Below are 14670 nucleotides of genomic sequence, written 5' to 3' on the forward strand. Positions count from 1 at the left end.
GCCCGGTGAGCATACAATACTATTGAAGGGATAGTTTCCGACATCTTAAGGAATTTTCGGAAAAGTAAGCATTGGTATGAAATTATTATTTTACTTTATTTCTTTTATCTATGAAGTGTTGAAAACAATTTCCCTTCTTTTTGAAGATATATATTTAGTTTTTCTAAGCATTTATCAAAAATATAATATATTGAAACAATACACAATCACGCTATGTTGTTGTTTTTGTTTAGCTAAATATATCGACGTTATGCTTCCAAATTTCATCTTATTAATTAATTATTTATTTAACATACTTTATTTCAAGCATCACGTTCATAAAGAATAAAAATATCGTTCGAGTACTTTTTTATCAAACACCAACACCCCAAGTTGATTTGGAAAATAGTAATAACACTAAACATGTGAAAGTAATGGTCTCAAAATTGAGGCTGTCCAGTGCCCAATGACACCATGGTAGGTTTAACACCGTCGACGCCCATTGGCACTATGGTAGGTGTAACACCGTCAACGTCCATTGGCACTATGGTAGGTGTAACACCGCCGAAGCCGCTTGGCACTATGGTAGGTGTAACACCGTGAAACATCGTCGACACCCAATCACATCGTGGTAGGTAAAACACCGTCGACAGTCAATCACATCGTGGTAGGTTTAACACCGTCGACGCCCAATACACCGACTCCATCAGTATTCACATTTCAAGAACAAATAACTCGAAAATGATTGCATGAACATTTGCACTAAATCATGTTTTCGGCAGATATTTCTTACCTTCATTCAATCATGGTGCTTTAGCTGTTTGGAGACTTGTTTGCACGGTTTACTTATATAGCCATTTGAATTACTGCGATGTGAAATGAAAACCGTGTTTAACGTTGACTCAAGATTAAAATTCCAAAGCCATCGCCCAAAGTTGAATGCTTCCTTCAGTCTAAAGTCCTTCGGACTCCACACACTTTGACCAGCCCAATTGCGATCATACCTAGATAATGACATCCTTCCCGCAATTCATTCCTTAATACATGTAGGAGTAAAACTTCAGAGGGTTTCATGGTGTAAAACAAAACAAAGGCATGCTTAATCAAAACTGTACCAGTTTCTTACAAGGAATACAAATCATAGAGCCACATTTTCTTTTGAAAGCCGCCTCTAATCTTCACGACCATCGACATACGTATCTCGAGTGGGAAACAATGCGAATGTTCATTTTTGCGCGACACCGGCATGTACACGACCTATGTTTTATACATAGGGTTGTCGTAAACGAGAAAAGATATACATTCTAAATCTATATGTTATTTCGAATTAATCAAATCTTGATTTTGGTATAACTCTTATAAGCTCACATAGTCAAATATTTTTCCCATTAAAGACCTTAAAACAACTTAAAATATATTATCATGTACAAGCAGGTTTTGACGTAATACGTATACAACACTTCATCATACTATTTTCAATACTTAACACGATTAAATAAGTCTTATGTCCGTGGTGTAGGCACAAACATCAGCTGTAGCCAAAAGAAATCAACCGCACGAACTAGAATTCTGTTAAATGACACAAAGATAAAATAAAACATCAAAAGAAATTAGGAGAACACAGGCAAACCCCGCAATTGTAACATGGCGGTGAGTAGATACTGTTTTCGTGGTTATTTTGAAGACACAAACGTTGGGTTGAACTTGTATTTTCAACAAACTAGGATGTGCTCACAAACAAGGCTAGTGTAGCCTCACCCATCAAGAGGAATTCATTGGCTTCGGTGCTGACTTCTATCATAACGTATGCATAAGGGCAAAGAACACTAATGAACTAGGAAGTGACGTCACAGTAATGAATGTTTTGTTTCTCTTTTTATTAAGTCATGACGCCGCTTATTTATAAGCATGGTTTATCCTCATCATACTATTTGCTACTTTCCATCTTTGTAGGTTTTGATGCTGAATGGTTCGTAGATAAAAAGACCGTGCTGCACATGCTGGATCTACTTGATATACGTTTTTATTTTTAACATTTCCCCATATTGTTTGTACTGCTCCGCGCGAATGTGCAACTTTATCGAATACAAAGTGGTTACGTTCAACCAGTTTTTTTTTTGTTGTAACAAGAAAAGATTGTTTCTTATGTTGTTTAATGTTTAATTCAGTTGTTGAACTTTCACCCCATATATGGTGTTGAGGATCGTGAAACAATATAAATCAGTGTTATTTCGAGTGCAAATCATTTCATCATACAATATAGGAAATTTATTAAGTGGTCTATAATCATAACGCAAATTGTTGCAGGCTATACCGGCAACAACACAGATGACTACCATATGCGTAACCCAGCAGCCGGCGGTTAGACAAATGCTGATCGGGTCCGTCCAAGGCCACAGGGACTGGGATAGCGGGATATGTTCCTGCTTCTCCGACTGCAAATCATGTGAGTAACAGTACTAACATTCCCTTGTAACGAAGGGTCACTCTGTACATAGTCGTATCAATTGATGCTATCTGGTTATGTTGAAGATATATTTAAAGTCCTTATCTCGGTCAAGTAGAGTGTGTATCATTTATAGGCTACATTTAGTACCCGGTGAATACTTTGGCAATCAATTGAATTTCATTTTTTTACAGTTTTATCTTTTAATATGACGTACGTGTGTAGATATGAGATGGTTTTAAGAAATGCAAAATATTACATACTCCGCACGTAAACGCAATTGTGATGGGTGAGAGGGCCACATGATCGGTCAGCAAAAACAAATGGCTCCTAAAATAGAAAATGACTCCGTGTGTCCTTTTTTCATTAGTTTTCCAATAGCAAGCATTAGAAATTTAATAAAAGTATAAGCCAGCACATTTAAATGGCAAGTTCCTTACACTGATCCATTCGGATGAAAACAATATGTATATATATTTATTATAGCAATAACTTGATCAATCATAGAAATGTGCTAATTTTCAAACAAAATAGATTAATGTGTTTGTCATGATTATTCAGATTTGTCACATTTCTAGTTTACAACTTTAAAGTCTTTATGCGCTCTAATCTCCTTACTTATTCCTTTAAATTTTCATATTTTTAAACAATCTGGCACAGTCGATAGAGATAAGATAAGATCAGATCGAGATGCCAGGTCGTACAAAAACTTTCTTCCACCTCAGACAAGTAGATCCAAAAATTCGACCATGCTTGAAATTCTTTTCTCCCACCTCAGATAAATATATCCATTAATTTAACCATGCTAGAAATTCTTATCTTGTCCACGGGCAAAGATAAAATGCCCGTATGGAACTTCTTTTAATGGTCACCACCTTGTAATTACCTCCCTTGTTGAAGACTGTCGTCTGTAGCGTCTGTTTGAAGCGCATCATGGAAACCTTGTCTTGTGGCAATATGTAGAAAGCTAGTTAATTATTTCTCGCTTAATATGTCACCAGAAAACTGTTTTCACGCACCTTTCAAGAAATGATGCTTCACTCTTCTTAGAACTTACACCGATCAGACATACTCTGAATCACTGCGCGTATATCCATGACAACCACGAATTATCGCATACCCATACTCAATTATTTTCACTAAGCACAAAAGAGTTCCAGCAAAAAAATACATTTTTACTTAATTTTATTTAACTGAGGTGGGAGAAAAAGCATCTACCATAGCCGCTCGTGTAAGATAGATTCATCCCGACCCTCGCGCAGGGTGTTTTGCGGAAACTCGGTAAACCTCGTTTCCGCAAAACACCCTACGCTCGGGTCGGAATGAACATATTTTACACTCTCGGTCATGGAAGATACTTATAATCTTGCCCACGAGCAGAGATAAAACAAGTTCCCGTATGGAACTCCTTCTTTTATTGTCATCTCACAATTACAACCCTTGTTGAAGACCGTCGTTGTAGCATCATGAAAACGTTGTCTTGTGGCTATATTTAGATTCCTAATTAATTATTTCTCGCTTCAAATGGCACCATAAAATCGTGTCCAATCTCCATTCAAGAAATAATGATTCACTCTACTCAGAACTATTTCAAGAACGTTTTGACTATTAACACAATCTGAATCACTACGCGCATATCAATAACAACCACAAACAATCACAATTCTATACGCATTTATTTTTACTACGCACAAAAGAGTTCCAACGAAAAAATACATTTTAACTTCATTTTGTTTAACTGAGGTTGGAGAAAAAGCATCTACCATAGCCGCTCATGTAAGACAGGGTTATCTCGACCCTCGCGCAGGGTGTTCTGTGGAAACTCGGTAAATCTCGTTTCCGCAAAACACCCTTGAGTTGGGATGAACCTATCTTACACTTTCGACCATGGAAGATACTTATAGTCTAAGCTGTATCAGCTTCTAGGATAAGGGCTTGTCTGTAAACCGTTTTTCAGCTGAATAAGAATTCCTCTTAAACAGAAGTCTATAATTGCAAAAGAAAATAGATTTAAATGTTTAGCCACAAGCATGTCATTAAGGCCTTTTTGTTAATCATTATTGTTGTAATATTTTGCTGAACAATAAAAAATTTAAATTGTATTATCAGTCATCAAATATATAGTTTTTTCAGTACACAAAGCTAAGGAAACCATTACTATTGCCAGTTTTGCTGACGTATTGTTGCCTGCCGTGCGCCATCTGTAACATCTCGACACGGGCGGGAGAATGTATGTGCATGCCCTGGTTTGTCCCCGGGGGACTCCTGGCTCTCAGGGCTCGCATCAGGACCCTTGGAGGTATTCAGGTACGTTGAGAGTATGAATATATTATTTATACATGGAGAATGAATGTGTTTGTAATATCTCCATTCGGACGGAATATTATATGTGCATGTACTGGCTTGTCCCTGTTGGCCTTCTGGCTTTCAGTGCACGCACGAGGACCCTTGGACGCATTCAGACACATTTGATGTAATACGAAAGTGTAACATCTTAACATGGACGGGAAGCGTACGTTAAACCCTTGTATTTACTGGCTCTCGGGTACATATTATGGTAAGGAAGGTGTTCTTAAATCGTGTTATTTGTGTATACCGTTATAATAATTATACAAATGTATATTGGAAAGAAAATGTGATTCTGTCGCAATATCCTTATACTGACGCAGATAAGAACTTAATCGAGGATAATAATGACAAGCGTCAAGTTATATAATGTAAATAAATTATTATAGACAAACCGGTGACAAGACAAAGATACACAACGAGCAAGGACAAATACATATCCATCAATATGTCCTATTAACAGGTTATCTAAACAGGAAGTGGAAGAAGTATGATATAAAACACGAAAGAAAACAAGAATTTTGCCATGCATTATGTATCTTTTTCAAACGATATATCGCGATTCGCTGATCAAACATCGTAATATGTCGCGGTGCGTTTTTGACAAAATAGCCACATCTAGTTCCAAGACGAGGTTTTATCGATGTATAGTTTTGACGAGAGTCGGGTTTAGCACGCTCGTTGTTTCTGGTAAATATAAAGTAACATGTCCCTGATCAACCTTAAGACTACTACTAGGACAATTACTTATAAGATTTTATTTTTGCTGTTGTTTTTTTATGAAAAAACGCAAAGTGATTTGTATTACATGCAATACCAAAAATAGAAATACATGTAGTTGTATCACAATATCGGAGACTGGTCGGGGCATTTCTAATTATTGTACCAAATTCTATACAAAGTATTGGTTGTATTTGCAATCTGTATAATATGAATTATTTATATAAAAAGTAGTCAATTATTCACTAAAATTTAAGGACCATGTACGTTACGTAGACAACAAACTGTCCTTAATGCATTTTACTCTATATTAATATGAAGATTTATTTCATTACTGCCAAAGATAAAATATGTGTATCCAATGGCAATCAGAAATGTAATGAGAAACTGCGAATGACAGTGTGCGTTTTATCTTTGACGTTGAACGTATTGAAGATGCCAAAAATAAATCTAACCACAGTCCTTAGAAAGACATTAAATTATAAGCTAGTGTTTTCAATCATAAACACTTGAAAAAGCTCAATTGAATATACTTATATGGATGTGAACCTTAATTCCTTACCAATCAAGACCGCCTATAAGATTCAAATATTATTATGTGAGATTGCTAAATATATATGCACGAAGCTGCACTGAAATTGAAGAAGTTTCGGTTTGTTTGTTTCGCGCTGAACTCGTTGCTTGCATAAACATGCACTTAAAATTAAGAAGTTTCAGTTGACATTGTTTGTGCGAGACATTTCCCTTTTTCGTGTTTTGCGTGTTTCAGGCTGTTGTCTTCAATGTATTAGACTCGTGTCTTGCATGAATTAGACCCGCAGCAAGCATGTTTGGGACTCTTGTCTTGCATGTTTGGGACTCGTGTCTTTGATTTTGGGACTCGTGTCTTGGATTTTGGGACTCGTGCCTTGCATGTTTGAGTCTCGTGTCTTGCATGTTTGAGACTAGTGTCTCACATGTTTCGGATCCATGTCTTGCATGTTCCAAAATCGTGTCTTGCATGTTTCAGACTCGTGTCTTGCATGTTTGCGACTCGTGTCTTGCATGTTTTAGACTCATGTCTTGCATGTTTAAGACAAGTGCCTTGCATGTTTAAAACATGTGTCTTGCTTGTTTCAGATTCGTGCCTTGCATGTTTCAGACACGTGTCTTGCATGTTTAAGACCCGTGCCTTGCATGTTTGAGACTCGTGTCTTACATATTTAAGACCTGGACCTTGCATGTTTGAGACTCGTGTCTTACATGTTTCAGACCCGTGCCTCGCATGTTTGAGTCTCGTGTCTTGCATGTTTAAGTTTCGTGCTTTGTATGTTTGAGTCTCGTGTCTTACATGTTTGAGCCTCGTGCCTGGCATGCTTGAGTCTCGTGCTTTGCATGTTTCAGATTCATGTCTTGCATGTTTAAGACAAGTGGCTTGCATGTTTCAGATTCGCGCCTTGCATGTTTCAGACACGTGTCTTGCTTGTTTCACATTCGCGCCTTGCATGTTTCAGACACGTGTCTTGTTTGTTTCAGATTCGCGCCTTGCATGTTTCAGACACGTGTCTTGCATGTTTCAGACTCGTGCCTTGTATGTTTGAGACTCGTGTCTTACATGTTTTCGACTCTTTTCTTGCTTGTTTCAGATTCGCGCCTTGCATGTTTCAGACACGTGTCCTGTATGTTTCGAGACATGTCCTGCATGTTTCAGACCCGTACCTTGCATGTTTGAGTCTCGTGCCTTGCATGTTTGAGTGTCGTGTCTTGTATGTTTAAAACTCACAATATGGGAGACTGGTCGGGGCATATCTAATTATTTTTCCAAATTCTATGCAAACTATTGGTCATATTTGCAAGCTGTATAAAATGAATTATTAATATAAAAAAGTACTTGTCAATTATTCACTAAAATTTAAGGACCAAGTACGTCCCATAGACAACAAGCTGCCTTTTATGCATTTTACTCTATATTACGAAGATGTATTTCATAACTGCCAAAGATAAAATATGTGTATTCAATGGCAATCAGAAATGTAATGAGAAACTGCCAGTGACAGTGTGCTTTTAATCTTTGACGTTGAACGTATTGAAGATGCCAAAAATAAATCAAACCACAGTTCTAAGAAAGAAATTAACCTATAAGCTAGTATTTTCAATCATAAATCAATGTGTTCAGACTTTTGTTTTGCATGATTCCGACACGTGTCTTGCATGCTTGAGACTCTACTCTTGCATGTTTAAGACTCGTGTCACGTTTGAATCACAACTAGTAATTTGTATGTTTAAGACTCGTGTCTCGCATGTATGAGACCCATGACTTGCATGTTTCAGACACGTGTCTTGCATGCTTGAGACTCTTCTCTTGCATGTTTAAGACTCGTGTCTCGTTTGAATCACAACTAGTGATTTGTATGTTTAAGACTCGTGTCTCGCATGTTTAAGACCCATGTCTTGCAAGTTTCGGATTCTAGTTTTGAATGTTTAAGACTCCTGTCTCGAATATTTCAAACTCGTGTCTTGCATGTGTCAGAATCGTGTCTTGTACGTTTCAGACTGATTTCTTGCATGTTTCAGACTCTTGTATCGCATGTTTGAGACCCATGTCTTGCATGGTTCCATATGCGGTGACTGCATGTCAATAACGGTTTTACCCATCTGTTTTAGGGTTCCATGTGCGGTGACTGCATGTCAATAACGGTTTTACCCGTATGTTTCAGGGTTCCTTCTGCGGTGACTGCATGGCAATAACTGTTTTACCCGTATGTTTCAGGGTTCTATCTGCAGTGACTGCAAGTCAATAACTGTTTTACCCGTATGTTTTGGGGTTCCCCCTGCGGTGACTGCATGGCAATAACTGTTATACCGATCTGTTTTAGGGTTCCATCTGCGGTGACTGCAATGTGATGATTTTTTACAACTCTGTTCTGGGCTTTATTTGCGATGATTGCGTGGTAATGACTATAACATACGCATGTTTCAGGGCTCTGTCTGCGGTAAATGCATAAAAATGACTGTTATTCACGTGCGATTCAGGGATGCAATGATTGCATGGTAATAATTGTTATACACGTCTTTTTCAGGGATCAATCTGCGTGACTGCATGGCAGGCACTACTATACCCATCTGTTTCGAGGTTCCATCTGCGGTGACTGCATGGCAATAACCGTCATGTCCGTCTGTTTTAAGGTTCCATTTGCGGTGACTGCATGGCAATGAATGTTATGCCCGTCTGTTTCAAAGTCATCCATTGGTGATTTCATGGCATAAAAATGATATGTCCGTCTGTTTCATGGTCGACCTGTGGAGGTTCCATGGCAATAAATGTTATGCCCGTCTGTTTCATGGTCGATCTTGTGGAGATTGCATTGCAATAAACAATATGCCCGTCTGTTTCATGGTCGATCTTGTGGAGATTGCATTGCAATAAACAATATGCCCGTCTGTTTCATGGTCGACCTGTGGAGATTGCATTGCAATAAACAATATGCCCGTCTGTTTCATGGTCGATCTTGTGGAGATTGCATTGCAATAAACAATATGCCCGTCTGTTTCATGGTCGATCTTGTGGAGATTGCATTGCAATAAACAATATGCCCGTCTGTTTCATGGTCGACCTGTGGAGATTGCATTGCAATAAACAATATGCCCGTCTGTTTCATGGTCGATCTTGTGGAGATTGCATTGCAATAAACAATATGCCCGTCTGTTTCATGGTCGACCTGTGGTGACTACATGGCAATAAATGTTATGCCCGTCTGTTTCATGGTCGACCTGTGGTGACTACATGGCAATAAATGTTATGCCCGTCTGTTTCATGGTCGACCTGTGGTGACTACATGGCAATAAAGTTATGCCCGTCTGTTTCATGGTCGACCTGTGGTGACTACATGGCAATAAATGTTATGCCCGTCTGTTTCATGTTCGACCTGTGGTGACTGCATGGTAATAAATGGTATGCCCGTCTGTTTCAAGGTCGACCTGTGGTGACTGCATGGTAATAAATGGTATGCCCGTCTGTTTCATGGTCGACCTTGTGGAGTCTGCATGGCAATAAACAATATGCTTACCTGTTTCATGGTCCACCTGTGGAGACTGCATGGCAGAAAATAATATGCCCGTCTGTTTCAGGGTGATTGTATGGCAATAATTATATGCCCGTCTGTTTCAGGTTCCACCTGTTGTGACTGCATTACAATAAAAGTTATGCCCGTCTGATTTAGGGATCCATCTGCGGTGACCCCATGGCAATAAATGTTATGCCCGTTAACTTTAGGAATCCGTCTGCCATTACTACATGGCAATAACAATTATCGCGTCTGTTTAAGGTTTCCATATGTCGTGATTTCGTGGCAAAATTTTTATGTCCGTCTCTTTCAGGGTTCCATCTGCTGTGACTGCATGGCGATGTGGTGCTTTCCCTTGTGTGCAATTTGTCAGATGCAGAGAGAACTGGAATCTATGGGCCTTTAACTTGACCAGCAGTCCGGGCCATTTATGTTAGTGAAATGATTTCGAAGAGATATCATGCACTTTCATTTTCCTTGCATATAAATCAAGACGATGCATGTTGTTCTTTTTAAATAGAGAAACTTTACGAGTGTTTAGTCTGTATATGTTTCCAAAATATTGTTTATAAATCGTGCGATATAAAAGCATGAGAACTATGTTTTATTAATTTGATAGTCATGACAATAACACTATTTACTGAACGATACTAGTATGTGGATTCTCGAATTGGCTTAATTCTACTTCTACATCGACCTGTTTTTGTATGACATTTTAAAGGTTAAGGTAGAATAATTGACGCAGATGAGGTTAAAAATACGTTTGTGAATCAAATATAAAGAGGTTATTTTCTAATAATTGAAGTGTTCGTACTTGGTGGTATTTGAGTTGCGTGAACCATGTTCAGATCGTGTTATCTTAATTTGGCTATCAATATGAGCTTAGCCTTAGGTGTAGAAGCTGTAACATTAATGATTTTCTTCTAACAACATTTATTCTTCCAAAACTTTTTTTCAAAAAGTATGAATGCACTAAGCGATAAAAGGTACACAAGAGATCAAAGCTATTCTGTAAGAGACCACAACTTTTTGTCAGTTAACGCCAGAAACACCTGGAAGATCACAGCCTAATGCAACTGCAATATATAAATCAGCTGGAAAATAAGCTCACAATCTTGAGATCGTTTTCAAGTCTGCCCTTATATTCAGTTAAGTAACTTCAAGATTTAAAATTCTACGATATTCTAAAATGAATAAAATTTATACATAAAACATTATTTGTGTTTGTGTGCGTATGCAATAAAACAAACTGTAGAAACACACTCTCGTTTATTCTTCCAAGTTTTATCTTGGATAGCGGCAGCGATTGCCAGAAGATTCAGTCAAGTTACGGGGGTATATTCTTGCACCAGGGGTTTAGCCTTGTACCAGGGTTAAGGTGAAGTAAGATGTAGAACCTGGGATATTGCCTTGAACAGTGCCGATGTATGCTCTTGTACCGCGGGGATGGCCTAGAACCGGAGATACAGTATGGTACCAGAGGTATGGTCTAGTAGCAGAAGTATAGTATAGTACCGGGGGTTATGAATCAATCCTGGGGACATTGTTTAGTAAATGAGTATGGCCTGGTAGCAGGGTATGGCCTAGTTTAGGGGAAATGGTCTTGTACCGGGGGTATGGTCTAGTACCAAGGGTATTGCCTAGTACCAGGGGTATGGTCTAGTACCTGGGGTATAGTCTAAAACAGGCGGGTGGCCTAGTACACGGGGTATGGTCTTGTACGGGGTTATGGTTTAGTAAAGGGGGTATGGTCTTGAACCGGGCGTATGGTCAAGTAGCGGGAGTATGGCCTAGTACCAGGGTATGATCTTGTACCGTGGGTATGGTCTAGTATCGAGGGTATAGTCCGGTACCGACAGTATAGTCTAGTATCTGGGGTATGGTGTAGTACCGGGAATATGGTCTTATACCGGGGTAAAGTAGAGTATGGTCTAGTACTGGAAGTATGGTCTTGTAACGGGGGTATGGTGTAGTATCGGGGGTATGGTCTAGTACCGGGGATATGATGTTGTACCGGGGGGTGTTTTAGTACCGGGTTAGGGCCAAGTACCAGGGTACGTTCTAGTACCAGAGTATAGTCTAGTACCGACAGTCTAGTCTAATATCGGGGGTATGGTCTAGAATCGGATATATGGTATAGTACCGGGGTTGATGGTCTAGTACCGGGGATATGGTTTAGTACCTGGAGTATAATCTAGTACCTGGAGTATGGTCAAGTACTGACAGTATAGTCCAGTACCGGGCGTATGGACTAATTCCAGGGAAATGGTGTAGTACCGGGGGAATGTCAAGTACCGGGGTATGGTCTAGTATCGGATGTATGGTCTAGTACCGGGTTATAGCCCAGTACTCGGGGGTATGGACAAGTACCGACAGTATAGTCCAGTTCCTGGCGTATGGTCTAGTTCCAGGGTAATTGTCTGGGGAAATGGTCTTTTACCCGGGGTATGGTCTAGTACCGGGGTTAAAGTCTAGTACCGGGAGAATTATCAAGTACCGGGTATAGTCTTGTGCCGGGGTATAGTATTGTGCCGGTGTATAGTCTTGTATAGGGAGTAACATCTACTACCGGGATAAAGTCATGCACCTTGGTATGGTCCAGTACCGGGGTAAAGTCTTGTACCGGGGTATAGTCTAGTACCGGGAGTATAGTTTAGTATTTGGGTATAGTCTTATATCTCACCTCCTACATGAATGACGCTATCCGATTGGCCGAGAGCGGTCACGTGCACGACGGGTATAATCCATACCCCCCCCCCCTGTAATTTCCAGTATGATTCATACCACCCCTGTAACTTTCATACTCCCCAAAGACATAACAAAATGGCGGCCGAAAAATGTGTAACTTCTCTCTCGGCTTATCTTTTCACTGTTGGGGAGCTAATTCATGCACGTTATTGAATATTGATTTTATTCAAGCAATCTGTTGTGTGTAACCGACTGTTCACATGAGTCAATGGTTACAAAATGGCGACTAAAAAAGTTTTTAGAGGTTTACAAGCACAACAAGTGACGAATCTCTCAAAAAAGGTTAAAATTAAATTCAGAAGAGACGCTTCGATGCAACAAGAAATCTGCAAATGAGCTGAGGAGTTACCTTCAAGAAATTGTTAAAAAATAAGTGTTAAAAACAGTTAACTGTTGTTGTTTTCATTATTATTACATTTATTGACTGTGATACATCTTTCTTGTACAGTTATAATTTAATGTAACCTTACTGAGAAAATATATATGCTGTCAAACAATGCTATTACTATATTTACATTGTTATTGTATTTATTCCAAATAAACTTGATAACATAAACTTTTTGTATTTCTTAAAATATAATTTTGAGACAATATTTAAGCGTCACTGAATATTTTTTTAACAAATACATTATATCTTAATATAATCTTATTGTAAAAGGTACTCGGTGAGATATATTCGTTACACTGTTAGTAACTGGGGGGTATGTGATAAACACCCCAGCTACTAACAGTGTAACTAGTAGTACCGGCGTTCTGTATAGTACCGGGAGTATGGTTAAGTACCCGTGTATAGTCTTGTACCGGGGTACTGGTTAGAAACGCGGGTATGGTTTAGTACCGGAAGAATGGTCTGGTAACGGGGTATAGTCTTGTACCGGGTATATGGGTCTAGTACCGGGGTATGGTCTAGTACCGGCGTTGAGTTTTGTACCGGTAGTAGGGTTTAGTACCGGTGTATAGTCTAGTACCGGCGTATAGTCTAGTACCGGGATTATGGTCTAGTACCTGGGATATGGTCTTGTACCGGAAGTATGGTGTAGTTACGGGGTATAGTCTTGTACCGGGAGTATGGTCTTGTACCTTAAGTATAGTGTTGTAGCGGTGTATAGTCTTGTACCAATGTATAGTGTAGTTCCGGAAGTATTGTCTAGTATTGGGGTATAGTCTTATACCGGGGTAAGGTTTAGTACCGGAGGGTTGGTCTAGTATCGGGGTATGGTCTAGTTTCTGGAGTATAGTCTTCTGCCGGGGTGTATAGTCTGGTACCGGGGCATATTCTTGTACCGGAGTAAAGTCTAGCTCCGTGGGTTTGGTCTAGAACTGGAGTATAGACTTGTACCGGGAGTATGGTGTAGTACCGAGATACAGTCTTATACCGGTGTATAGTCTAATACCGAGAGTAAGGTCTAGTACCGGGGTATAGTATTGTACCCATGTGTAGTCTTATATCGGGAGTAATGTCTATAACCGGGGTATTAAGTCTTGTACCGGAATATCTTCCAGTACAGTTTTATATTCTAATACAGGGAGTATAATCTAGTAACTGGGTATAGTCTAGTACCGGAGTATTGTCTTGTACCGGTTTTAAGTCTAGTACAGGAAGTATGATCTAGTACCGGGGTATAGTCTCGTACTTCTAACATCGGATTCAGGCCAGGAATATACGTCGTTTGGAGGTTGGAATGGGATATGTATCACTGTCTTATCGTCGGTTTAAGACCAGGAAAAGACGTCGGTTTGAAGTCTGATTTTAATCGGTTTCCTAACGTCGGTTTTATTCTACGAATGGATGTCGGTTGGACGTCGGATTTTGGCATAAATAGACGTCGGTAAGACGTCGGTCATTTGGGTCGGAACGAATTATTTTCCGTCTACTTTTTTCCATGAATAGACGTCCGTTAGACGACAAATTTTGCTCGATATCACATCCTATCGTCGGCATACGATATCTTTCGAACAATCGCGGGCACTTTTTGATGCAGGGTGACTTATATTATTTCATATCATGTGAAAAGGTTCGACTTGTAGAGAAAAACTTACGTTAAAGAAATAATTAAATATTCCAAAAACACAATTTTAGTCATGATATATTTCAAGAATAGCCATTTCCCGTCAACACAGAAATACAAATTATATATTCTATATGGGGTCACCAGGCAACAAATTAACCTAAGTGCCGATGGATCTTTAAAATGGCAAGCTTATTTAAACTTTGCATACCTTAACTCGTAGATAAGTCGTACGATTTGTTGATGAAGACGAGAAACTGACGTATTTTCGACGCCGAGCCGACGTCGCGTGTCTGTTGCTTATTCATTTTAACAAACATGACAGCAAAGGTATGTAATATTGATTTTATCGTACGACGTTAATAAACTTCGATAGTAC

Source organism: Mya arenaria, chromosome 6 (assembly GCF_026914265.1).
Source record: "Mya arenaria isolate MELC-2E11 chromosome 6, ASM2691426v1".
Taxonomy (NCBI): domain Eukaryota; kingdom Metazoa; phylum Mollusca; class Bivalvia; order Myida; family Myidae; genus Mya; species Mya arenaria.